The sequence below is a fragment of the Sander vitreus genome, chromosome 17 (genome assembly GCF_031162955.1).
Source record: "Sander vitreus isolate 19-12246 chromosome 17, sanVit1, whole genome shotgun sequence".
NCBI classification, from domain to species: domain Eukaryota; kingdom Metazoa; phylum Chordata; class Actinopteri; order Perciformes; family Percidae; genus Sander; species Sander vitreus.
The window spans coordinates 8,484,413-8,512,240 of NC_135871.1; the positions used below are offsets into that span (position 1 = coordinate 8,484,413).

The window sequence follows — 27,828 nt, forward strand, 5'->3', positions numbered from 1 at the left end:
TGTGTGTGTTTATAAGAGCGAATGCGAAAGCTTTCATGGAAATAAATAAAACGCTTCCAATGACAATTAAGATTATGACCAACTGATCAGATCTGGTGTAAACTGCAGTCCTTTACACAGTTGCTAAGGGATGAAAACAGTTAGCATGAATGGACTTTTGTGCTGCCTTATCAGACAGTAAACAATTCAGATCAAACAGTGTTGTCAGGAGCGACGGAGTGTGTTTGTGCATATGTGTCCCGCTGTAATGAACTAGATATACTGTAAGTTTTTTTGTTGCTGTTCTACATCAGTCAGCCATAAAAAGCAGCAAAACTGAATGTAAGGGCCTCCACTCAGAAGAATGAGTATCAGCTGCAGCTCAAAAAGAAACAAGAGCACATTACACCTGTCCTCATATCATTTTATTGGCTTTCGCAACAGACTAAAGTTATCTTCAAGGTAAAATTATCAAAAGTAGAAAACTGATGACCAGTAACTTATGGGGGTTAATGCTATTTATAGTTAAGCTGTGTAGGAATTTCTCCCATCTAGCGGTGAAATTGTATTTTGCATTCAAACGAATAGTGCTCTCTAGTGCTTCGCTTTTTCAAATGCGTGTTGCAACTACGGTAGCCGTTATGTGTCACGTTGCCTTTTTAATTCCCTTTTTCGCTTTTTTGGCGACGAGGAATCCTTCCAATTCCGTCCAATGTAAATACAGATAAGAAATTTTTCGCTTAAGAGGATAAGTCAGATCATTGAAAGAGGTCATTTTACACCACTGAGGACATATTTATGAATGAAGATACTGATTTTAGCTAATAAAATACTTAAAAAACTACACAGTGTACCTTTAACGAAAGCAAATTCATTTTAGGGTGGTATTGCTATATTACAAAGTGTGTTTCCATCCATCTGTTTTTATGTGCAATTTCAATTTGCATATAGAAAAACGAAGTGGATACGCCGGAAATTCTAAAGATAAAAAGTTGAAATATTGCGACAGTCTTTTTTCTGAGGTGCAACAAGTTAGTGTATCAATAAAAACAAAATGTGACAAAGTGCAACGGAAACAGACTTAGCAAACAAATCCCATTGGTTTTCCATCATTGGAGATTTGCCATGAGCTCTTTTAATTATAATAATTAATCATAGCACCACCAACTGTTAATTCAATGCACCCAACTCCAAATATTCGCAAACAGAAACTGTAAATAAAAAAATTTGCTGATTTTCTGGAAATTTTCTGGTTAGAATTTGTGCTAAATTTGGATGAAAACTTGAAGAAAAGCATCCTTATGTCTTACTTATTAGCTTATGGTGGCTCATGTTAGCAAATTCTGGGTAGATATTGCTGTATAATGGACATTACTCAGTTATTTCACTGATCAGAATACTTTCTGCTTGTGCTACTGTTACACTACATTGTATTTTTTACCATTATCCCATAGTGTTCACTTGTGAGCACACTGGCTGGTAAATCCATCAGGGGAGATACATTATAAAAGCAGGCATGCACCATTGTAAGACATTTTTTATCTCAAACACCTTTCAGGAATGTGTGTATTTGTAGCACAGCCCCAATGGAAAATGAAGCCTAAACCATGACAATGATGATTTACTTTAACCATAATTAGGTTTCATAATATCAGAGATACAAGGCTGTAGATTTTGCAAGATGCCAAAATTCATGACAAGTTAATAACCATTGGCAGCATCTTCGGGCAGCAAGGGACAGCTGTTTTAAGTGGAATAACAGAATCAGTTATTTACAGTTATTTATTATTTTTCCATCATTTAGTTGGAATTGTTATTAATCGTATTATATAATGGTTTGATAAATTGTGCAGTTGTCCTTACCAATGTTTGGCTGTACGTGAGATTCTCATGTACTACGCCAGGACTTTGTGTATCCTACTGTGAAAAGCTATTTGCCAATAAGTCATCATCGATGTAACAACATGAAAATCTAATATTTATAGTACTCTGTGATGTAAAGTGGCTCTTATTCTGTTCCTGATCTAATGAGTAGGAGCTGCAGACAGTTTCTGCCAAACATTTCTGAGCACAAGTCCCAAAACAAACGCTTGCAGACGTTGGGGTGAGTCTGTTGGTCTTGTGAAATCAAACCCATTAACCTCCTCTTAATCCTGCTCCTCCTGCTCCTCCACAGTCAACGTTGAAGAGTAAATACACCGCAATGAGAGAGAGAGAGAGAGAAGGCAAACAGAAAGCCTGCTCTGTTTACTTCCTCCTTTTTTTTCACAATCTCCCTTCTTTCTTCAACCCTTATCACAGGTTTTTGACTAAAGTCAAACAAGTCTGCCCAAATGTTGAATGTTAACTCTAACAATCTGTAAAACATACAGGGTTATGAGGTGCCCTGGTTGGGAGCAGCTCATAACCAACTTCCATTGGTGCCATAACCCATGGCACCATAAAAGCGCACCTCCTTTTTGAATGATGGAAAAAAATATGCTCAATAGCTTCAGTGTCAGTATAGTCATGCTGAGATATATAGATTAGTATATATTTTCTTACACAAAAAGTGAAGAGAATTCAAATTTTAGTTTGACTTTAAATTTCACAAAAATAATAATTTTTTTATTTATTATAGTTGATTATGTACACCTAGCTAAAACGAACAGTTGAGCAGTTGATTCCACTGGGTATTCATTTTGTAGGCTACAGTGTGTGGTGCTGCGCTGTTGAATTGTATTACCGTTATACTAGCCTATATCCACGACGTTAAACTTCCAGGATTGCTCTGTTGCTGCCGGAAATTCCACCGGATTTCACTCTTTTCGGCCAGATGTCCGGTACCTTCCTCTTGCTTTGTGTTGGCATACTAAACTCCGGTGGATTTCTGAGGACTATGGTTAACTGCTCCTCAGATCTCTGCAGGGTAAATCCAGACAGCTAGCTAGACTATCTGTCCAATCTGAGTTTTCTGTTGCACGACTAAAACTACTTTTGAACGTACACACGTTCCACCAAAACAAGTTCCTTCCTGAGGTATTTTGCAGAGGCACCGAGGCTCTGTCCGGCGTTTAGCGCTGCCCATGACGATTGTGATTGGTTCAAAGAAATGCCAATAACCCAGAGCATGTTTTTCTGCCATCCCGAAATGCTGTGTGGACTAGCCAGACCCTGCTCCGTGGCGCTGTGGAGGAAGGTCTGGCAAAGCGAGACTACCGTTATGCTAAAACTGCTAAAACAAACTAATTAAAAACTAATGCGCACACAGAAAAAACGTAACCCTCACAAACACACATACAGAAACAGCAGCCAAGCAGGTGCGCACACACACACACATACATACACACACACACACACACACACACACACACACACACACTTCACTTGATTAAACACTAAATGAGAAGGCCTTCATGTTCTGCCTGGGATCTCTGCATTGGCACACAACCTGCTCATGCTGGGAAAAATCTTCTTGTATGGGACTTACACAATTTCAATGTAAAAATCCAATGGAACAATATTGATATTTTAAAAGCATGTGTTTCCACCCGCTTAATACACACATGCTCTCTCTGGGACAAGGAGCTCATTGAGGGAAGAAAATACGGCTAAGCCCTGTTGATTGCTGGAGCGGCCTTTTCCTCCCATTCCCTTGGGTCACCTGCTGCTTCACCCCACCACTGCCACCATCAGCTCCTCCCTCTCCTCCTCCCTACTCTGCCATTTCTCTTTTTTTTCTTTCTTTACATTGTTTGCACACAGCGGGCCAAGAATGTGTTAATCCACTGAGCACGCCAGCAGATTAATTGAGGGCGTTTTCCTTTGATCAGGACAACGGTATCTGACACTTGAAATATTTAAACCCAATCAGCGGTGATCAATTAGCAGAACAATAGCTCCAGGGTCGGAGTTGAGGAGCAGCAAGTGCCCCCTCGTCTTTTTCTCCTTTCTTTTTCTTGTGTTATTTTTTCTGTCTGCTGATGATGACCCCCCGGCCAGCAATCAGGGCAGCGCAGGAAGGATTAGACAGACATTAACTATGATTAATGGGAAAAATAACAAGGCAGCCAAACAAAGGCTCCACTTCCATGGCATCTTGGAGCCGCTTTGAAGAGGGCTTTTCTTTCAAACACACACATGTACACTCATGTGTGCAAATATGCACAGATGTACACACAGCTATCTGCACACATGCAAACACACTCCCCCACACAAAACACACACTTTCCCATCTGTAGGCCGCCTTTCACCCTGACTGAGGACCTATAAATCAAAGGCTGAAGAAAGAGAAGGAGCCCTGGACTTGTGTTTGTGATATAAAGGATGTGTGTGTGTGCGTGTGTTTGTGAGAGATTTAAGGGGAACTGTAGGGCCATAAACCCCCCGGGCTGAAAGAGAACAAAGGGCAGACATTCATTAATCTCTCTGTGCAGGCCTCTATTCTCTCCACTCCAGAGTACAGTCAGCCAAACACTCTGCTGCACTATGTCTTACATGTGACAACCCGTGTGTGTGTGTGTGTGTGTGTGTGTGTGTGTGTGTGTGTGTGTGTGTGTGTGTGTGTGTGTGTGTGTGTGTGTGTGTGTGTGTGTGTGTGAAATGTGTGAAAAATCAATCTCTACTGTTTGTGCATTTCTTCCATTGATGTGGACACAAATAAATAAATAAATGATTTGTGTGTGTGTCCTGGTTGGTGTGTGTGGAGCTTCAGAGGGAGCCGGTGCTGCAGTCAGGCCAGGGAGGCAGCATGTTCCCATGCTATGGAGTGTCAGGCAGCTTGGCCCGCAGCCAAGCCAAACCTGTGGCGGCTGGAGGGAGAGCGGCCCAGCACCGAGATCCAGTTACCATTTCCTCAATCACCAAGCAAGAGAGAAAGAGAGCTGATGAGCAGTCTTTCCTGTCTACACGGAGATGATAAAATGGTAGATTTGGGAGAGCAGGCTTGGCTGTGGGCAAATGCCCCGCGCCAGCTAAAGATGAAAGCTGCATGTCAAATTTCACTCTGAAAGTTAACTTGCCAATTCTCTTTGTTTATTCTTCTTCTTGTCCTTCCCATCATGCCCATCAACCTCCGCCTCCGTGGAAAAGGAGGGAGAGGTAAAAGAAGACAGGGGGCGAGTGTGTGTACCCCATATGGAAGCTATTTCCCCATCCCTGCTCTATTCACTGCTGGGAATGTTTTGGCGTGCTCGGGAGATGAGCACTGTGATGTCACACACTGGCACAGTACTGCTGTGTCAGTGAAGAGGAGGAGAAAGAGAGGAGCAGGAGGAGGGGCGGCGATGGCGGTCGGCGGGAGGAGATGGGGTAGGAGAGTGAATTGCTGAGCCGGCAGTTTTTTTCTCACCACACTGTAAATTAGCGTGCTGGTTCGTTGATGGAAAACATTCGGGGGGCAACACCGAGGGGCCTCCTGAGATCCCAGAAATGTGAGAGAGCCGTGTTCTGTCAAGCATGGGGGTGGTTCAGGTTTTGGTGTCTTTTCAATTAAGAAGGCCAAGAACAAAACATCTCTCCCTTAGGACGAGTCCCAGCAGAGCAACGAGAGCATGAGAGAGAGCAGATGAGTCCTGATGTGAAACAGCAGAGCCTGCTTCTAATAAGGTCTTTACGTACTCCCCCCTTTACGGAAAAATCAGAGGCGGTACAAACAGCCCAACCTCGCACTCCGCTGGAGATAATTAGGTAAAAATAGAAGTGCAATTTCCACTGGTGAATATTCCAGGACTGTGTAGCTTTCCTCACTGACTGTCTCTTAAATTGCTGCAATCTTCAGTCACACTCTCAGGGCTTTAGTCTGCTGTAAACCAGATACCTATTGATTATTTGTTGGACTATTAAAACAAATATGCTATTATGCTATTATATCTATTATGTTAACACACCAACTCCGAGAAAATTGTCCATAGTTTTGGACCGCTTTTCATTGCATTGTGTGTGTTTTTGTGTGTGTGTGTGTGTGTGTGTGTGTGTGTGTGTGTGTGTGTGTGTGTGTGTGTGTGTGTGTGTGTGTGTGTGTGTGTGTGTGTGTGTGTGTGTGTGTGTGTGTGTGTGTGTGTGTGTGTGTGTGTGTGTGTGTGTGTGTGTGTGTGTGTGTGTCTATGTGTGTGTGTGTGTGTGTGTGTATGTTTGTGAGTGTGTTTGTGTGTCAGTGTGTGTGTGTGTGTGTGTGTGTGTGTGTGTGTGTGTGTGTGTGTGTGTGTGTGTGTGTGTGTGTGTGTGTGTGTGTGTGTGTGTGTGTGTGTGTGTGTGTGTGTGTGTGTGTGTGTGTGTGTGTGTGTGTCTACTATACTGCTAGCTGCAGAATTAAAATGAAGTTGCGTCTTCCTTTTACGCATTTCCTAAAATGGGCCAGCCAGATCAAGGTCTCACACCCATCTCGTAAAATATGGATGCTTGGTCAGGTGCCTTTGTCGTTCTTATTGACGCTAAAAGTCTCCTTTAGCGCTTTAAGTAAACACGTTTGGTCGGGACTATTGCCGTCCCTTCCATACTGTCACGGCAGAATCCAGCTGTTAGTTTCTATTAGCCACCAGGTTGGGGGTGGGTGTGGCTTACCTGTGTCACGTAGTTTACAAAGCATTAGTGAAGCAGACTAAAGGGATACATGTTGCTGTAAAAACAGTCGCATTGACAGACTGACTGACGGTAGAGTCAGTGATAGAGGATTGTGTTCCTGATTTGTCATGACGTTTCCCCACCAAGTTGTGTTAAAGTAATGACCGCTTCTTTTAATGTCTAAAAATGAACTGTCAACTGGGTAGCGATGCTGTTTGACACCGCAGCAACTGACTGAGCTGGTCCGAAGAGAAGAGATGAGAGGAACGGCGCCGGCCACAAAAAAAGGTAGGCCTCTCATCTTTACCTTCGGTTTGGCAGCTAAGTGTTTAGCTTTTCTAGTTTTCAAATACACTGGCGAAACCAAGCTCTGGAATCCCTAGACATAATGAGACTAGTGAGTTTCTCCAGGGTTGTGGTAATGCCATCACAATACACAAAACTTCCATAGGTCACGTGATGATTTCTGAAATGACGTTTGTGCTCAACTGTCAATCTCATCTGTCAATAATCTTTTTCACAATAAATTCTCCCCTAAATATCTAAACAAAATGGTTTCAGATTCAGATTCCTTTTACTGACATTGTAAGAGAATACAACGAAATTCCATTTAAACATATCTGGTATTTAATAAAGGGCATGTTGAGCTGATACATGTCTGGGTAACATCACACACAAAACATACATAGATACACACTCCTCCACCTCTCCCCCTCTTTCTATACAGTTGTGGAGAGACCTGATCTTCTGCTCTCAGGTTACAAATTTGGACAGAAAGGTGAGGCGAGGGGTGTAAAAAAAGAAAAGAAAAAGGAGGCCAATCTTTTCGAGACTCAACTGTATTGACTGTGGCACACATGGTGATTGTCGGGGTCGAGAGGTATTCTGTCACATCCACGTAAATTTGAGCCATTCCCAGAGGCCAGGCCAAACAAAGCCTCAGGAAAAGGCCCCTGCTCTGGTACAGTGGGCCGGCGCAGCGCTGCTAGTCTGAAAAACAACAGGAAACACATGTGGAGAGCTCAATACAGGGAGAGACGGCGGGTATGCAGAGCAGCCAGGAACCAGGATCCCAGGATTGAGACCCCACCTGACCCTGCCGGTTCCCACTGACACTTCCTTATCCGCTACAATAGGGCAGAGGTCAGGGCAGAGGGACGGGCAGCAGATGTCAGTGCTGAGCTCAGCTACAGGAAGCGGCCTGGGCAGAGTGAGAGGAAGACATGATGGATGTTTTTGTCCTATCTATGGCGTTGTCATGCTTACACAGCAGATAAACACAGCTTTAACACTTAATGCTCCTGCAAAGCCATTCCTGCATTATAGATCAAAAGAGTGCAACAATATATCTTGATATTTATATACAAAGATAACAGCTGAACCAGCCGGCTGGGATTAAAGAGCAACACCTGTGTCTCATATTCGATGCTGAGGTGGACCAGGGCCATTCAGCCATGTTTGTTTTGGGAATGAAGCCTTCATAGAGAGTGGGATTACCGAATGACTTGAACAGAGGCTGGAATGGGGTGTCAGTTGAGATGTGTATGAAGCCTTGTCTTCATCAGGCGATTCCACAAGAGATGGATCACAAAAACGCACCCAACGCCCCTCATCATCATCATCCTCCCCACTTCATCTTCTTTCCTGTGCTTCTTTTCTGTTCTCTGTCGTTCCTCAGCGAATCAGACAGAAAGCGTTTAGTCTGAGTTTGGGAAAGGACAATCTCCTTTTCCAGTCTATTCCAGCCACTCATCGCACAGCCAATGTCAATGTTAAGCCCAGCCAAGTGCTTAGCGACAGGAAGTGATATCAGTTTCTCATACTGACAAACTGCCAATACAGTGCATGTTTCTCATTTGTTTTCTTTACAGTCCCAAGTTCACTTCTTAACATTGCACATACCGGAATGCCATCATGTCCAAATAATGTTTGTTTTTTGCATGCTTTCATATCATCCATATTTTCAGTGGTTTCTTTGTTTAAATATGTTTTAAACATGTTAAAAATGTAATCTCCCCCTCACTAGAATTTTTTGAAAAGTGTCCAGCTGCCAAAATCCAAGTGAGAAAAGCTTTGAGTTGATAAAAAATGTTGATGCAATGTACTGGGTTGCGTTCAAATTATTACGTTGATATTACAGATTACAGATAATTTAATGTGTAGTGCTTGTGCTTTTGTATTTTCCGTGTACTTTACCAGCTTTGGGAACGTGTGTCTAGGAATTATGGGCTGCCCGCCCCCCCCCCCCTCCCACACACACACACACACACACACACACACACACACACACACACACACACCCTTACTGGAACCAAAGCGACACAATTTTGTTTCAGTGACATATTGACACCCCAATCACATTTTCATGTTAAATAGCCGATGTTTAAAATATTCCTTTCTTCATTTGATTAATCATCTTTATTGTTCTTCTTATATTTAAAAACAAACCTTTTTTTTTATCTACCTTTGTGTGTCATATGTGCTGAAAGAATCATGCGTCAGAGCCTCGTGTAAAAACCCATTCCCTTGATCCAAATCACACAGCATAACTAAAAGTTTGATTTCTCAGGGATTAACAGCATTGTCTCCTGTCAGAACACAACGGTGCGACCCTGCACCGCATCCAGACTCAACATCAGAAGAGAGGGAGGAAGTTTAAGCCAGAGGGACGAAGTTTAAGCCGACATGCCGGGACCGGCAAAGTGATTAGGAATGTAATCCAGTAAAACGCAGATGAACCAACTCACACATAAAGCTGCACATGTGCTTACAAGCTCCATAGCCTGCTAATCAAAGTGGGAAACTGTTGATTCATCGAGTGCTGTTTATTGAAAAAAATCAATCACTTAGATGCATATTTAAACCGTGGGATCGGGGAGTGACTCTTTAAGATGAAATGAGTAAGGATGAATTTCTTTCTCATTTGCTTTCCGTCCTCATTCGCCACGGAGCTCACAGGCGAAGCTATTCCGATGGTAATGAAAATAAATACAGGCCTTGGGAATCCATGTCCATTCCAAGAGCCATTCATCTATGAAGTAACCTCATTCTTATATAAGAACCCTTTTTGGATTCAGTTCACATCACAGTTTATTTAACTTGATTTCCCTAAATAGGGTCCTGATTGGGTTGCATAAGGGCTCTGGGTCCTCAGTGGAAAGGGGGAGGAGGGTTATGGGACGAGAAGAAGAAGAAAGGGGTGATCAGGAGGAGAAAGAGAGTGAAAGAATAATGAAAGGGGTGTTTTAAGTTCAACTTTATGTGTCCAAGTGGGGAACTGGTTTGGCAGCGAGGAGTTACACTAACATTACATAAATATGTAAGCCAGACGCCGATGCAACGTGCTGAAAAACAAGCCATGTAAGACAAATCATCACTGTCATCAACCTCACTGACGTCTCCGTCATCATCATCATTCACATAAAGTCTTAATTGAGCCTGAATCACAGTCTCCCTACTCCTTGTGCCAACAGCATAAGACAAGGCTACAGTGGGAAGTCTTTACACCTGTTTGTCCCAGCTGTAGAGCGACTGTGGTGATTGATTGTAGCCTACCGTATGTGAAACAAACTGTAAAGGGCACAATCAGGCCATGTTCTTTCCTACGTGGATAATGTGCATTAGAAAAAGATTTTGTCACTGCAATAGCGTCGCAACCGTGCAAGATGCAGTCACACAACTTCACAGGTGTCTATTTGTTGTCTAGTGTAACAGGTTCCAACACTTCAACATCCAACACAAGACTTGTGTTTTTAAATATATCTATGTATTCTAGTCAGATTTATTAACACTATTACCACAGCCATGAAGGTCTTGTTTTCAGTTGGGTTTGACTGTTTGTCGGTCGGCAGGATTACGGAAAAACTTCTGGCCCAATTTTCATGAAACTTGGTGGAAGGGTGTAGCATGAGCCAAGGAAAAACCCAATACATTTTGGAGCAGATCCAAATCACAGGGCAGATAACCCTAATATTTTTATAATAATAATATATATAATAATAATGCAAGATAGGGAATTTGGCCTTAGTGGAGGTCTGTGCTCTCCAAGTGCCCTTCTAGTTTTTAGACATGTTTTTAGTTAGTTTACTACCTGTCTGCTGTGTATCTTGTGTCTCTAGTGCTGCAGTACTTACTCTAACCTCACAATCCCCTGGAGGGATGCTCTCTGTAATGCCATAATCAACAAGTGTAAAAAGTCCCTTCTGGTTCCGTATAAGCTCAGTGTAACTGTTTTTTCTCTACCTAAACAAGAGAGATTGTTTTGCACACCATTTCAGTATAACAACCAGAATTCAGCCAACTCTATTTTGTAAAGTGTTTCAGGTTGAAATATTTTGTGAACCAAAAATGTTGCGCTCCATCAGCACTTGAATCACTCAAAATAAAACAGCTGAATGCAAGAGTTGAATTGGACTCTTGAATCTTACAAAAGCATGTCAAGGAATTTAGCAATATCTGACTCCCAGTACTTCTAACATTTGGAGGAGGATAATAACCCGCCGTCTGCTTTCGCAGAAACCATTTTATTCGTTCAGTTTTTTCATAGTGCATCTGCACCTGAGTAAAACATAATATCTTAAACAAGCTTTTCATGGCAAATACACTGACAGGAAATGACAAGAAACTGGAGACTTAGCAAGAGGCCTTCCCATGACTGCTTATATCACAGAATATTTTTGCAGATATTTGGCCCCAAAACCTTTGCGGTCGGTACATCCAAAATAAATTTGGAACTGCAGCTGAGTGAAATAAAAACCCAAGAATTAGTCTGATGATTTATTCAGAAAGGTTTTTAAACAGCGGGAAAGATTTCACACACCGCAGACACAACAACAACTGTTCAGTCGATAAAAAGGTGCGCACGCATTTCCACACAGGGTGACCTCACGACCCCACAAAAGCACCATCGCCACGCAAAATCCCAGAGTGGCGTGACCGCACTCTTAACACACACAGACAGGTGTGTGAGGGGGGGAGGGGAGGGGAGTGTGAGAATCCCTGCTAGTGTGATGACAATGGTGAGAGATCGCTAACACCACAGGCTTAATGTATAGTTTCCAAGGTCCAGCTTTTTCTCCCACGCGTCTCGTCTGGTGAATAACCCTCTGTGCGGCGCAGCGGTCCCGCCGTAGGCCCATCCGGATGCCGACACAATTACCGTGGGGATATTGCGGCTGGATTCCTGAGTGGCCACTGTGACATTTCAGGATTAGTCATGATGGCTGAAAGCATGAGCGCCTGTTAATTTTATTATCAATGGATGGTATTGTATCTGCTGTTCGCCTACTCATATTTGAAGAATTCTCACTTCCTCTCTCCCCAACTGTCTGTCTTTGTGGTTCCTCTCTATTCATCCCTGATGTTCTCCCTCGGGTTGAGAATCAGTTTACTTGTCATTTACCTCCAATACTGTAAATCAGACATTCTATCTAACATCTTGGATTTCAATTTATGAACTTTGGATCCCAAATCTGCTTCAAAACTAACTCTCATTTGTCCTTCTTATTTTGCCCATTGTTCTTCTCTATAGGTTATGACTCTAGGTATAGGTTTGGAGTCCTAATCCTCAGGGGATCACTGTGAGGAGCTAGGAGGTGATGGACAGTGAGAACTATGTGGACCATGAGATCCTCCTCTAAGCCCCAGTGATTGTGGGATAAGACGAAGGTCTGCTGAGGCGTCTTAGTGGAGTGAGAGGAAGCATGTTAAAACAAAAGCAAAAAAAACTAAACCTCATCTTCTCCCCTTCTCAACATCTGCAGCCACTCACAGTTTCCATGTTCTGGCTAGATGAGCCAACAACACATGTTGGGTCTGAGTGAACACTCAGCACACACACACACACACAAACACACGTACACAACGAATCAGAGGCGACAAAGCTGGTGTGTGTGTGTGTGTGTGTGTGTGTGTGTGTGTGTGTGTGTGTGTGTGTGTGTGTGTGTGTGTGTGTGTGTGCGTGTGCGTGTCTATTTGTGTACATTAGAGGCAGGGGAGAGATGTTCTTGGCCGAGGCACAATCAGGAATCAGACGTCTTTCTTTGCCAAGGACAAGTTTAACTTCATTTTGCTTATTTTGGGCAGCAGTGACCAGAGTAAATCACAGTGCTGCTTTATTGGCAATTGTTGAGAAGCTACCACGGGCTGCAGCCCAGCTCCTATCCGCTCACTATGTCAACAAGACTCCATGCCGTTTAGGGGTCAGGGGTCACACGGCGAAACAACTCCAGGCCGTTGGAGGGGCAGAGAAAGAGAAGAGCAGCAGTCACAGACTGGAAAACTATTTTTTAAATGTCTGAACAAAGAAGTAAAAGAAGACAGCTGCCCTTTTTCTCACTCAAAGACTGAAGCGGAATAAACACTCAGTGCTTTTACATGCAGTTTAAAAACATAATTACATTCGGGTTAAAGGCAATACCCCAGTTTCTTAAAAAAAACGCCATGTAAACCTTAACCGGCTCAAATCTGAGTTCTCATAACTGGGTTTACTGACTTAGATAACTCCTTTAGTAACCGGGGTATTAATGGATGTATGTATACAGTTTAACCGGAGTAAGTTTGGGTTAAGCGTGCCTGTGCATGCTCTGTAGGTTAAAACTGCCCCTCCGCTGCAGTGGTTTTTGAGCAGGAAATAGAAGAGAGCAGTTGGAAGTGCCAAAAACCAACAGCAACAACACAAACACAAAATTTAAACCTTTAAACCCATTGAGGACTTTGCCATGGCAAGTTCGAAACTGTACAGCGCTGAAAAGTTGTCCATTTTCTCTCTTTCACTTCCCAAGTTGTGTTTCGAAAAAAGTGTTATTCACTTTGGCAGAGCGCCACCTACTGTACTAGAGGTACAATTAGTCCCGTCATTTTCCCATTCTTCCCCATTCATATATATGGGAAGAACTGCTATAACCTGGTGATTCACTTAACCGAAGGTAAGACTATACCCTGGTTACTGCTGTGCATGTACTGTAAACCCACTGAGTAATACACTGTGATGTAAGGAGGATCCAGACTGACAGAGAACATCTCAAGGCTTTCATAGAAACTTTCATGGACTATTCCAAATGCAAGTCTTTTGGTAGTAGTCTTTTTGTCAAGCGTTACCATTAAAGAAATAGTCTGAATCGCAACATTCAAATGTGAGTTGTTCTGGAACATGCATTTACTATCATAAAGTACATTTTTGGGGGTAAGAGGGATAAAACCATGTTGGTGTCTCTCCAGTGATTAGAGTATCATTACATGAGGATTAGTCGAAGGATCATCCAGGAGGTTACACTAAAGACAGCTGTGGTGTGTAGGGTGGTCTGGTGGTCCTGGGAACTAACTTAGAACTAAACAGACAATAACATAATGTAAAGTGTGAGAAAAGCTTAAACCTGCTTCCAGCTCAAACAGTGTTTTGTCTGGGACTAAGACATGTGGTGGGCAGGCAGCGGAGGCCATTTTGGCTCTGAACTAGCCTCAGTGGAAGAGTCAAGTGTCTGCAATGTCACTACTACGATTCATGCATAGCTGTAACCAAAGCCGCTCTCTGGGGAGCACTGGGCAACCGCTGCCGCAGTGTGTGTCACTGTGTTTGTGTGTGTGTGTGTGTGTGTGTGTGTGTGTGTGTGTGTGTGTGTGTGTGTGTGTGTGTGTGTGTGTGTGTGTGTGTGTGAGAGAGAGAGATGAGGACCGTGAGAAAGTTTGTTGGAACCCCAGAGGTTCTGACTTAGAGACCAGAGGGGTAAAACACACAGCAGGCCAGACGTCACTTTAAAACACTCACAGAAGTTACACTGACCAGACCAGCGAGTGTGTGTAAGATGCACTGACGATGTTGTAACTGTTTTGTAAATGTAAATGTAAAAACAACTCGAACTTGATGTTTTTCAGATTCTATTTTTTTGTCTTTTCTCTTAGAGAGTTATTGGGGCCCTGAAACACTGGACTTTACCCTAGACTGTATAAAATATGGACGTTGCCCATAGGTTTCCAGAGAAGCTCAAAGTGGGCAGCTCCTGGTGGCTTCAGCCGTTGCCATCTTGGAAGTGCCTGACCATCTACTCCAAATATGGGTAAAGAGGTGGAGCGTGGATGGAGCTGAGGCGGGCTTAATAATGCGGCATCCACCTGACGCACAAAGTGCCAAATCCTTAATAATGCATAACTTTAAACCTGATTATTATTCAAACGTACCCTCATGAAAGGAGAAATTAGCTATAGAGACCAAAGCCGTATTTCTAGGCCGTAAACATGGTAATTTCTGCTGTAAAGTTGGGTTTTCTAACATAGGGGTCTAAGGGGATTGACCTATGGGACTGACTCTCTTTTGGAGCAAGCCTCAAGTGGCCACTTCCACACTGGCTTCATTCTTTAACATTTGAGGTTGTCGCAAGTGTGGGGTCTGGGTGTCCTCCCCCAGGGTTATTTTGAGCGTCAAAGACTTCATTTACTGCATTTTGATACACTTTTATGCACCAATTTATGGTTGGAATACCTTTATGTATCCTATGAGAAGGAAAACACAGATGACATTCAAAATATACATATAATGGAATATAAAACAGTAAGGGGGCTTTCACATCAGGGACCTAAGCATGGATCACAAAAGTTGACCCCTAAGCAACGAGGACTAAATAAAATAGGCTACTTATATTTGTCTTAAATGTGCGGTGAAGGGAGGATACTGGCGTTAGTGTAGGTGGAGCATTTGGGCCCGGGCGCTACGCACACACTACGCACCGCACCAAGGGAGGAGAGGGTTGATGAAAGATGAGAAAAGTCTCTCCGCATGTTCTGCAGTGTTAGCTTTGTTTGCTGTCACATTACTCGACCCCGTATTTGTGAACACAAATATCTGAAGTGAAAGTTATGTCACAAAACTGTGTTGTTGGGTATCATTGCACATTTTTAGGTGCGTATATGGAAATCCTGGAGATTTCTTAGTGGGTATACTGCGTATACCTGCGTATCACGTAGACTACATCACTGATTTGAACCAGATCTGTGTCCTCTAACTTTAGGTCTTGAAGTCTTAACAACCACATGCACACACACATGAAATGGCAAGTCTGATACACTGCTGACTGAGAGGAAGGAGGAATAACAGCCTTGTGTTTGACGTCACTGTTTCAGCCTTGAAAAGGGCCAAATAGGCCTCCATTCATAATCGCTAATCATAGACCCGTCGCTTGGCAATGGCAACAAAAACACAACTGTTGCGGAACAAATTATTCGATGTGATTCAGTGAAACTTCATAAAAGAGTACATGCAATACAAAATGAATTATCCAGACACTTTAACATGCTTGAATATGTATCCACTACACTTATGTGCTTTTTGACACACATTTTGTCTCCCTCTCACACACACATCTCTGCATGCTATGGAGTGCCTTTACAACTCCCTGTAGATGAAATCCCTTTATTAGTGGCCAGTAACCCACTGGCGGGCTTTAAAACTGGCAGCGTCTGCCCGGGCCCCAGAGAGAGCGGCAAGCCATCTATAAATGTGATGATTGTTGCGCTGCGTTTTCCCCTGCGCTGTGTAAAAACCAGCCAATGACCTCCCTACCTCCAACCCTGGCACCAGTCTCAGCATCCCACTGGCCCCAGAATGGCTCCCGCAACAGAGCCGCGAGCTCCAGTCGCCTGCACTTAACTGTAATCTCAGCGATGTTATTTTGGAATTCAATAAGAAAAATAGCCGCTGAATTTTTCAACCAAATTATAGGGTTGAGTGTGGGACAGATTGAGGGGTGGGAGAGTTGGAGGGGTATGGCGTGGGGGTCTTGAGGAGTAAGAATAAGGGGTGGGAGCACGGAGTGATGTACGGGCTGAACCCTGAGTTATGGCCACAAACTGGCCGCTAATGGACCAAACTCACACTCCTCTATGATTTGTGAGGGGTGAGAGGTCGCTCCACAATTCTCTGTCCCTGCTCTGAATCCAAGAACATCCAAGCATGACCATTTATTTTCTCCATCCTTCAGTTACTTCCTCTATCTACGGACGGCGGTTTTTCAATCAGGGGTTCACGGGCCCCAAAGGAGTCACAAGATGATTCATCGAGTGTGAAAACATGGATCTATAATTCACAGCTGCACAGCTGTTTGATTATTAACTTTTTCCATATAAAATTAGTGTTTGCAGCCTTCAAGCTTCTAAAATAAATCAAATTAAATAGCCTTCAAAAGGGAATATCACATTTGGTGTTTTAAAGTCACACGTGTAAGTTCACACCCACAGCAAGGGGCTGTGAGTGGGGTCCGGATGACGTATGGGTTTGACTTGGACCATGTTGGATGTACTAGAAATATACTGGCAACTGGCCACTATTTGATTTAGGTCACATTTTATTAGTTTTGGCCATCATTTCTGACAGTAATGATAACATTGTATTCACAAAGTAATTGCTGAGATCTTTGAACAAGCAACACTGCAAGTCCAACAACAGTAGAGGAAACATGCAGTTCAATGATCAGACAGGTTGTGAAGAAGCCAAAAGTTTAGCCACTTTATCTAAACATCTTTATTTCAAGATAAAATTGAAAGTGACCTTGACTGAAATATGGGTGATAATCCCTCATAGCACAGAAAAGCTATGTGCATACACAACTGCATTAAAGGTGCAGTAGGTAAGACTTATAAAACTAACTTTCTGTCATATTTGCTGAAACTGACCCTATGTTCCAGTAGAACTACATGAAGCAGGTCATTTAACAAAAAATCTGACTCCTCTGGCTCCACCTACAGCCTGTAGTGTGATTTGCAAAAATCCACCGCTCCCTGTTCAGATGCACCAATCAGGGCCGGGGGGGGGTGTCTAACCTATGATCCTACCTACAGCACCTTTAAGTGCAGTAGATAAAAGTCAGTTTGTAAACTGTGATGGATATTTACGATGACAACAATGTGGGTAATCATTTTACCGTTCGCCTTTATTTTCGCGCAGTGTGGGAAAGATAGCCCAAACTGTGAAAATAAGAGCCACGTTGTAATAAACCAAAATGATCTTTTAAAGTTTCTCAAGGTTTTAAATGAAAGTTTAGTGTCATTTGATGATTTAGTAGAAGATAAAGAGATTTCCCTGCCTGAACAAAAAAAAACATCTGAAGACAATATATATGTCTTAAGCGTTTTGTGAGTACAAACCCCTTTGCTTTTTAGGGATGGGCATTTATGAGGCTGTGAACAACCCAACTAACCTCAAGCTCACTGGTGGGTGTCATCCAGAGGTCCAGCAATGTGGGACTCCCAGCGGGCCAACCACGGGAGGGAGTTTAATGGCTGGGTGGAGGCCTTGAATACAAGGCTTTCCAGAATAAAAATTACAACAGCTCAATTGGGAGACATAACATCAGAAACTGTAATGATCCCTCAGAGGATCCTGGGTAGTTGGGGCAGCCAGTGGTCATAAGATACAAAATGATTAGGAAAGTAGATTATAACATTATGTGTTATCATGTGAACTAAAGGAACAGTACATTACTATTTGCAATAAATAAAAGACTTGCATGTATGCATTACTACTCCACTGCAATCCATTCAGTCCATGCAATAGTTTGCTCAGTGACGCCATCTCTCCTCCTCTCCCCCTCCCATTTGACAAGAAGTCAACGACTCAGAGCAGCCAGCTGTTTCTTATTTTTCTTCTGCACCCCCTGAATTCTCCAGCCATCCCTTCCTTCAGTCTCTCCTCCATCAGCACTCCCTCCATCTAAACATCCAGCCCACCTCCCCTCCACATGGGAGCCACAGAGCCTATATGTGATATCCAGATCTCTCACACACACGCACACACACACACACACACACACACACACACACACACACACACACACACACACGTGTCGAAGGTTGGAGGTGATTTGATTGGCTCGTGCCCTGCACACACCATACCACTCCTCCAAAAATGTGTAGTTCTACTCAAACAATGTATGCTGTGTTTGCAGTTTACAGATGAATTTAAGAATTTGTGAGTGTGTTCACAATCGGATATAGAGGCAGTCTTTTCAAACCACTTCCACACAGGTGAGTTGGGTAACTCTCTCTCCAAGGTGTCATCCGTTTGCCTCTACACTCTACAGTGGCAGCGTTGTGAGAGTCTAGACACACAAACACACATCCTGTCCAATTAGCTCCTGCCGTGAAGAACAGCACTTAGTGATGTTTTTCTGCAGTTTATTGAGTAAACAGCGCAGGTATATAAATGTGCATCAGACAGCAGTAGTAAAAGACACATACATAACTGACAGTGCCTCTCTCTCACTTTCCCTCCGTCTCTCTTTATGTCACTCACTAACTCGCCCTCTGGGCCTTAAATAGCATCTCTTTTTATCTAAATGTTTTTCTTTTTTTTTCAAGGAGGAGATGATGGAATGATTCCTGAAATTTTACCCTGTCAAAATAAGTCTACGGACACATGTGTGTGTGTGTGTGTGTGTGTGTGTGTGTGTGTGTGTGTGTGTGTGTGTGTGTGTGTGTGTGTGTGTGTGTGTGTGTGTGTTACCACATTTATACAAAACAGGCTCCTTCCTCCACCAAATATCACACACTTTCTGTATGCTATTTTTTCTCATTCATGCATTGCACTCTCTCTCCGTCACACATGCAAACATATCCACAAAAAGTATCTTTGTTCTTGCCCTATCTGGACAGGGCGAAAGATAAACAAGCATTCTTTTGGGGGAGATGAAAGAGCCGTGCAATAATTGTGAGGGAGGAGAAGAAGCTGGAGGGGTGGGGGGGGGGATGGGCGGAGGCGATGATAAGATCTGACCCTAATTATGTGGGTGAAATAGAGCCCTATATTGGAAGGGGGAGGGTGAGGGCCTCTCCTACAGACACCAAAACAAATGCTTTCAGATACAGCGTTAAGGCTGATTTATACTTCTGCGTCAAATCGACGGCGTACCCACGCAGACCCCTCTGCGTCATCGCGATCCCCCCTCCGAGCCCTCCGCCGTAGCTCGACGTGCACCTCCAAAACTCTGTTACTTCGCGTCGAGGCGACGCAGACCGCAAGGACTGTGATTGGTCAACTCGTCCTGTGTGTTGATAGTAGCAACATGCTAGTTCACTGACATAAGCTTTGCAAATAAACTCAGACATATTTTGGTTACAATGACGGGGTTATCCGTTTATAAAGTGTCTATATGTCAGTAACGTTTTGAAATTAGCACTTCGCCAGCAAGCAGTACTTTGTGGGCAGAACTGGCTGGCAGACATCTCGCAAATAACCTCAGACTTAACACCCTCTAGCATTATGGTGGTGAAATGCACCGTGATGCAAAGCAACCCCGACGTAGAACTCCAAAAGGGTCACGACGCCGTAGGAGCGACGCCGTAGCTACGGCGTGGAGTTGACGCAGAAGCATAAAACAGCCTTTACAGTAACAGGACGTTACTGTTGCTAATCAGGATTTGGGCATCACAGAAATTCCTTCAAAATCTAAAACCTGCTACAAGGAGCCATGTGGTTTCTTTATCAGTCTTTTAAGCATATATAGCTGGGTTTATATCGGGTCAGATGTTTTGTTAAAGGAATAGTTTGATATTTTAGGAAGTATGCTAATTTGCTTTCTTGCAGAGAGTTAGATGAGAACATCGATACCGCTTGCATATCTGTACACTAAATATGAAGCTGGAGCCAGCAGACGATTATCTTAGCATAAAGACTGGAAATAGGAGGAAACAGCTATCCTGGCTCTGTCCGAAGGTTAACAAAAAAATCAGCCTACCAGCACCTCTAAAGCTCACAAATTAACATGTTATATTGTATTAGTTTACAAAAACTAAAGCCTAAAAATGGAACGTTTTGTTGTGTTGACAGCTAGCATGTTAACACAAGGATGTATGTATAGTTTTCCCTCTTGCTTTTAGTTTTTCTGCAAAGCTCAGCTAACCGTCTCCTGGCTCAAGCAAAATGTCAAACTATTAAATTTGGCATATGACAGGTGTGATCCCGGTCACATGGATAGAAAATTAAAACCCAAATAATATTTGGGTTTTTCAGCGGAGAGATTATTGACATTTGCTAGTTTCTAATTAAATAATGTTACATGTTTAGATAGGGCCTATTCAAATTTGGAGCAAGTCTTCCAAAAGAAACCTTCAGTGTTGCTTTGGGGTCGTCTAAAACACAGCTGGTCAGCAGGTGACGCAGCTCTCTTGGTGGAAACTTGGCAAGATGCAATGAGTGTTGATGAAATGCTCAAACTGCACTGCATAAACAACAGATTTAATGGTTAGACAAAGATAGAATATGGGATTGTTTATCTATGCATGTCAGAACTGTTTTGTTATCAGTAATAAATGTTGGTAAGTAAAAACTCCTCATGAGTGTCTCATTTAAAAGTAAGTTATCGTAAGTACATCCTTCATATAGGTATTTTTTTTTTTTTTTATGTTTATAAGTTGTTGAGGGAATTTTGGTCCAGGAGCTCTGCAGCCCATTTCCAGAAGGCTGAACTTACCTTGGATGAATGAAATCTAGCTCAAAAGACAAATCATGTTTTATGTTGAAGAAAGATAAACAGCAGCTATAAAAATGCTTTTTCCAGCCTTCCAACCCAAAAGTTGCTCTTATTAATGTTATTTTATCTAAACTAGGAAACATTGGTAAATTATGTATTAACGATTATTTAAACCATTAGTTTAAACGTATGAACCATTTATAAAGAGTGTCTTATAAGAAAGTGGTTCAATTCTTTTATACATGGAACCCATATTGTTTGGGACAGGGAGTAATTGGACTAGTTAGCATAAACCTACATAGAGTCATCCTATTTAAAGCGACATACACTGTTTTTAGCGCAGCTGCTAAAGGCTCCACTGTGTTCCCCAGGACAGGTACCTGGACAGGTAGTGTACAAGGTTTTTTAGTATCTTTTTTGCTGCTGCTGCTGAAAATGAAGCACTAAACCAAAACAGTATAGTTGCGAGCCAATCAGATGAGCAGATCAATTTTGGCGCAATGACTACTGGATTAAAGGTCATATACTTGTATTTTGGGTTTCTACTAGAACATATTTACATGCTTTAATGTTCAAAGAAACGTTATTTTTCTCATACCGTCTGTCTGAATATACCTGTCATCACCCTCTGTCTGAAAAGCTCCGTTTGAGCGCCTGTCTTTTTAGGCCCCCTCGTGAAAAAGCCCAGTCTGCTCTGATTGGTCAGTGTTTCCAGGTCTTCCACATCTGCACTCTCGGCGTCAGTGCGCCATCATTGCAGCGGGGGAATGACTGTAACGGCACTGGCGCAGCACTTTCTACCTAGCTGTGACGTTACGACGGTACGGAAGTCCTGAGGGCACACTTTCTGGATATGGTCTGTGTGTATTTCTCTGGGGATTGAGTGTTTTGAACTTTCACAGTATTTATATGGCACATCAACCTGCTTTACAATCAAAAAAGATATGCAAATCTCACTTTTTACAACATAGGACCATCAGCAAACATTTGGTATCTTCCATTTTTTCTTTAACAAATAAAACACACAATTATTTAAAATGAGATCACTGACTGGATTGGCCATTCAAGAACATTCTTCTGCTTGGGCATAAATGTCCTGCTGCACTGACTTAAAATTGGGGATCTAATGTGTCAATTTATAGACTGCACTGCACAAAGTATTTGAAATTGTTTTAATGATAAGTGCAGTAGGATGACATTTTTTTACTTCACTGACCTTAAAATGTGCCCATCATATCAGTCACGTCTTAACGTTTAACACTTGGTTCTGGAAAGAAAAGAAAACAACGGTGGTACGGTTACCATGCCACAATCCAAGGCCACATAAATTACACAAGGGCCAATCCTTTACAGTAAAACACTCCAAGGCACACAAATTGAGTTATCAACAGGGGAGGGAGGGATGATGTTTGGAGGGTGTGTGTGTGTTGGGTATGGGAGGGTGAATGAAAGAGAGCGGATGGTGATAAGATTGAAATAACTCAGCAGTGTGTTTACTTAAAGAGTCATTGGTGCTGGTTGTAGTCCAGACCAGCTGAGAGCTGTCTGGAAAATGAGTGATCAGGGAGGAAATGTGTGTGTGTGTGTGTGTGTGTGTGTGTGTGTGTGTGTGTGTGTGTGTGTGTGTGTGTGTGTGTGTGTGTGTGTGTGTGTGTGTGTGTGTGTGTGTGTGTGTGTGTGAATGTTTGTGTGTGTGTGTGTGTGTGTGTGTGTGTGCGTGCGTGCGTGCGTGCGTGCATGCGCGTGTGTATTAATGCTCATTCCCTAAGTATCGTACAAAAGGTCAATGGGCTTAAGTGCTTGCATCATATACAATACAAGCAGGAATGCTCTAAATCATGCTTGATCTTTCTCTACATCTGTCTCCCTCCATCTTTGTTTCTCCTTCCCTTTCCATCAATTTCTCTCAATCTCTCTCTCTCATACACTCTCCCTCTCTCTCTTTACGGATTAAATGTGAATCAGTGTGCCCTGTTGCAGCCAATCACAGCCGTCCCGAAGTCTTTTGTGCCAAGTGCGAGTGTGTTTTTGGAGCTATGTGTACTCAGTAGACCACAAAAACACATGCATGCTCACAACGCAAGAACACACATACGCACGCACACACACACACACACACACACACACACACACACACACACACACACACACAAACACACACATACATACATACATACATACATACATACATACATAAACATTATAAAAATTATTGTCGTACATTTATTCCATTTAAATTTAATTATTTGTTTATTTGTCTCATATCTTATGTTATGGCAAGTACTTTTACTTATTCAAGTTTTGTTTCTGAGAAATCATGTTTTTTCCATCAATTTAGCATGGACGATGGCTTATACTACAATACCCAGTTGCCATTGCTATGGAGAAGAAGCCAGTAACATGTCTACATACAGTCCCACTTCACAACTCACAAAATACTATCAATTTGAATGACCTACTGTCAGGAAAATACATACATTTTGCACATTACTTTACATATTATCAACTTATTGACAACTATATGCCTTCCTTGTGTTCAGTGAAAAAAGCCAGTAAACAGCTAGATAAATTAGTTTTCCCAGAACTGTGTGGGAAAGAAACTAATTAGTATTTTAAATGTCACGACACTGCTGCCTGTGGCCTACAATGAATGAACTAAAACATGCTCATTGACACATCTTGGTGTTCCTTTACATGCGGAACAAACAAAACTAAAACCCTCATTCATTTTGGGTTCCAACCAATAGTTTAAGAAAGCAGGATCTAGTGCTGTGGTATTTTCCTATTGCTATAGTTCCCCCCCCCCCTCTCTTTACACGCTCTGCTGCTTTTCATTCTCTGAGATGGTGATTGCTGTCTGTTTTTCAAGAGCCCAACGATAGTTCCCTGGTGGATGGGGGTCCATGATACTTTACAGATGTGTATGCCTGTGTGTGTTTGTGTGTGGGAATGTGAGCACGCCAGTGCAGTTTCCACAGATCTGTTCTTGGATCGAGTGGGGCCTATCAGATGAAGAGAGCTCCTGAATTGTGCTGCAGGTTTCACCTCACCATTCATAGTAGTGTATACAGTGTATACATGCATGGATGTATTGCTCTCCCTGCCAACCAGCATTCCCTTTCTGTCATTTAAAAGCAGGACCCAACAAGGCTGCATTTATTAACCAGAGCAATCCTTTGGAAATCCCAAGTAATCCTCCATAAGTCTCCTATAGCCCCATTATAAACACTCAAAACAGCTTACCTCATATTTTGCCTCATCAAGGATCTGCATTTATAACCAGCATAGACAAAAGATGGAGACGCCCACCACTCAATAATCAAAGACAGGCTGATTGAATAGCGAGCAGACTCAGAGGCAGCCAGCTCTTGTCATTTGTCTGTTTGTGTCTTTCTGTGTGTGTTAGTGTGCTCCTGTCCTGAATTTGAACAACTAAAAGATTGTAATAAAAAATGTATTGTATTAATACTTATAAAAACTCTGACAAAAAAGCTAAAAAAAACCCATCAAAACATTCACAATATACTTTGAGAGAAAAAAGAGTTTCCCCCTTAGACCAGGGCTACCAGACTCAGTTATGGATTTGCATAGAAGTTGAAAGTTATGTTGATTTCTTATAATAAGACCTGTTTGGAGCATATACTCTAGGTAGATTGAGATGATAATGGGACCAAAGATGGATCCCTGGGGTGCTCCACAAGCAAATTTCTGAATGAGTGGTTGACCATGACTCATGGTTTGAGTGTTAAATGCACATACAGAGGTGTTATGACAAGAGTCAGATACAGCTACATGTTAACCTCATTGCAATTTGGGAACCACTTTGTAGGTTGGTTTAAAAAAAGAAAATTGTGTCATATGAAAGAATTGCGACCCCTGACAATACCACCAACGCAATTTAAGGTGTGCAAATGTATTGCATCAACACCCTCTCATTCAATATACATAGGTCAGTATTCCACATAGCAGCTCAACTTTTGATTTATGCAGTTTTGTGCTGTACCTTTTTTTTCTTACAGTAGTACAGTTTTGTGTGTGTGTTTGTTTGTGTGTGTGTGTGTGTGTGTGTGTGTGTGTGTGTGTGTGTGTGTGTGTGTGTGTGTGTGTGTGTGTGACAGAAATGAGGAATGAGAGAGAGTATTACCTTTGTCCTTGGTGATGCTCCAGCCCAGCATATGTCTGTACTCGAGGATTAGTTGTCTCTCAGCACCTACACCCCACCTCCAGCCGCTGACTCATGCACACACACACACACACACACACACACACACACACACACACACACACACACACACACACACAAACAAACACACAGTCATACAGAAAGTCTGCACTGATTGCACAGGTCCAGGCCTGTTACAAGTGTTGTAATCAGTATAAACACACTTCCACAGAAACACAACACACACACACACACACACACACACACACACACACACAAGTATAATTACAGATTTGCAGAAATACTGGTACAGGGTCCTTTTTGTCATGCACAAGTAAACACAAATGTACATACATAGAGATGCTGACCTGACATACTCCCAGTAGAGCCTATGACACAGCAAAAAAAGGGCCAATATGTGTCTGCATGCATTCAAACACAGACTATGTGGCTACACAGCGGTAGATACTGACAAATACTTACATGAAAATGCACACACATGGACACAAGACTCCCACCAACACAACACACTATTGCCTATCATGTAGGAATGGAGTATGCTTCAGCTTAACGCCAACCAACAAACAAGACTGGTTCAAGTCAAATTGTCAGAGCACATGTTTGGCAGGTTTTTTTAGCGACCCTGCTGGGAGAAGGTCAGCCCCTGCTGTTATGGAATAGTGTAAGAGAGTTTGGTCCCATCTGTGTTAAACATGTTGGATATCTGTAACACTTTGCTCACAGTTCATGTCAACCTTACTTTACCTACATGTTAGTAAAAGTTCTATCTGCTGCTTTTTCTAGTCACAATAACATAACACGCTCGCTAACACGTTATGTAATTTTTACATGAAGTGTAAATAACACAATTTGTGGTTTTATCCTCCGTTCTGGTTGCCTAGCAAGACATAATCGGGCACAGCTTTTACAGACTAAACAAATAATACAGATCACATTAATTAGTGAACTTTAGCGGTGCTGGCTGGAGTATTTTGTTGAGCCACACTAGCTGTTCCCCCTTGTTCACAGTCTGTATGCTAAGCTAACTAGCATATTCATGGGACAGATATAAATAGTTGAGCTCTTCCATTGATGCCATGTAATGTTTGAGAACTGGAACAGGAATTCAGCTGTAACTCCTCATTGGGCAAGGCTTTAATTGAACACCTATGGACTCTGTGTGAGCAGTGTTGCATTTCAAACACTCAGCAGTCATAAACCGTGTTGTTACTAGGACCCCACTCTGATAGTCTCAAAAAGGGGTCGTAACACAAGACAGAGGTCCAGTCATTGCACCTGATTTGTGTCAGTGGAAGATGCTGGAATAGCACTTGGTTTAAGTCATGTGTCTTTATTTGAGGAGGCCACAGGGAGATTCTGACGCATGCTGGCGCTCCAACAGAGAGCGGCAATTGGAAACAGACCTTGGTTGGTTGGGGGGTGGAGTGAAGGTAAAGAAAGAGGGAGGGGATTATAGAGAAAGTGTGTGAGAGAATTTGATTTCTGACACGTTTTTTACGGTTGCAATACAATACCACTAACAACTGATAAAAATACCTTATATGCTAAACCGAGCACCAATAAAGTCAGATAAAGATGAAAATGTCTCACATTTGGAAATGAAATTCTGGCATGGCAAGAAAATAAGAAAATGGAAAAGAGTAGCAGAGCAAAAGGCCGTTAAATCAAGGTCTACTACATGATAACTCATTATATTGGCTTGGTGGCTAGTTTGGCAGTGCTAGCTTGGAAGATCCTAGAGGACACAGAGTTCCAATTAATTTCCAATGGGTATATCTGCAGGGGGAAGGATTCATGTCCCAGTGTCCCATACAGGCTTGACTTCCTGCTGTCCAAGCAGAATGAGTGGAGTGTGAAAAGACCATCTGGAAAAATGAGAGGTGATCCAAGAGAAGAAAATACAGAGTGGGAAGAAGCAAAGTAAGAGGGAGAATGGTGGATATTTATCTTTTCCGTCAGAGGTACAGCATAGAGATGGCTCTCCTTAGAGTCCCAAATTAAGTCCTGTTGCAGGCCTATGGTGTTGAAATCTGCATCTAAGTTCTGATTTAAGTGCTGCTTTTATGAAATGTGCTTATTCCATGTTATATATGTAGTTTATCCAAGCAGTCCTTCCTTTACAAAAAGTGTCAGATTTGATTTGTTGGCTGTAAGATGTGAAAAATTGAGGAAGAGAAAAGCGGTCAATGGGAGAAGAAAGCGACGATGATATGAATGGGAACAGGCAGAAAGCGTAACAGACCCGTGTCAAATAATCTACTTTAACCTGCTTGGAGTACCAGCAGGTTAGGCAGGGTTTACACCATTAAAACAACTCTAATAGTGTCAAGTCAAGTTCCAGCCACAGAAAAGTTAGACAAACTGTCTTTCAAATACTTTCAAATGATTGTCTAATAGTTCTGGCACTCATTGTATTGTTCTATGTGGCAAATCCCACCCATCTGGCACTGAGGCAGGGCCAACATAAATTATAAAAATTATCGTCAGAAATGATTTGGCTTAGTTTTTTGGGTCCCTGGTGGGAAGAGGGGGAAGGAGAGATGGAAAAATAGGAGAGTTATCCTCTCTGCCATGAATCTCTAGCTCCCCCAGTGGGGTGGCTGAGGTGTCTCTCAGGCATACTGCATCCGTTTGTCATGTTCTTATCTGTCATCCATTAAAGCATAATGG

The 27,828-nt window shown here is 42.5% G+C and overlaps 1 long non-coding RNA gene across 1 annotated transcript; it reads right to left on the minus strand.

Annotated features, from left to right (window-relative positions):
* Positions 1 to 7,123: 7,123 nt before the first annotated feature.
* On the minus strand, positions 7,124 to 25,307 carry LOC144532389 (uncharacterized). The gene is made up of 3 exons (XR_013503345.1): positions 25,120 to 25,307; positions 22,192 to 22,242; positions 7,124 to 7,509 (listed from the first exon to the last, which is right to left on the minus strand). It is a non-coding gene; the product is annotated as an uncharacterized LOC144532389 (long non-coding RNA).
* Positions 25,308 to 27,828: the final 2,521 nt, after the last annotated feature.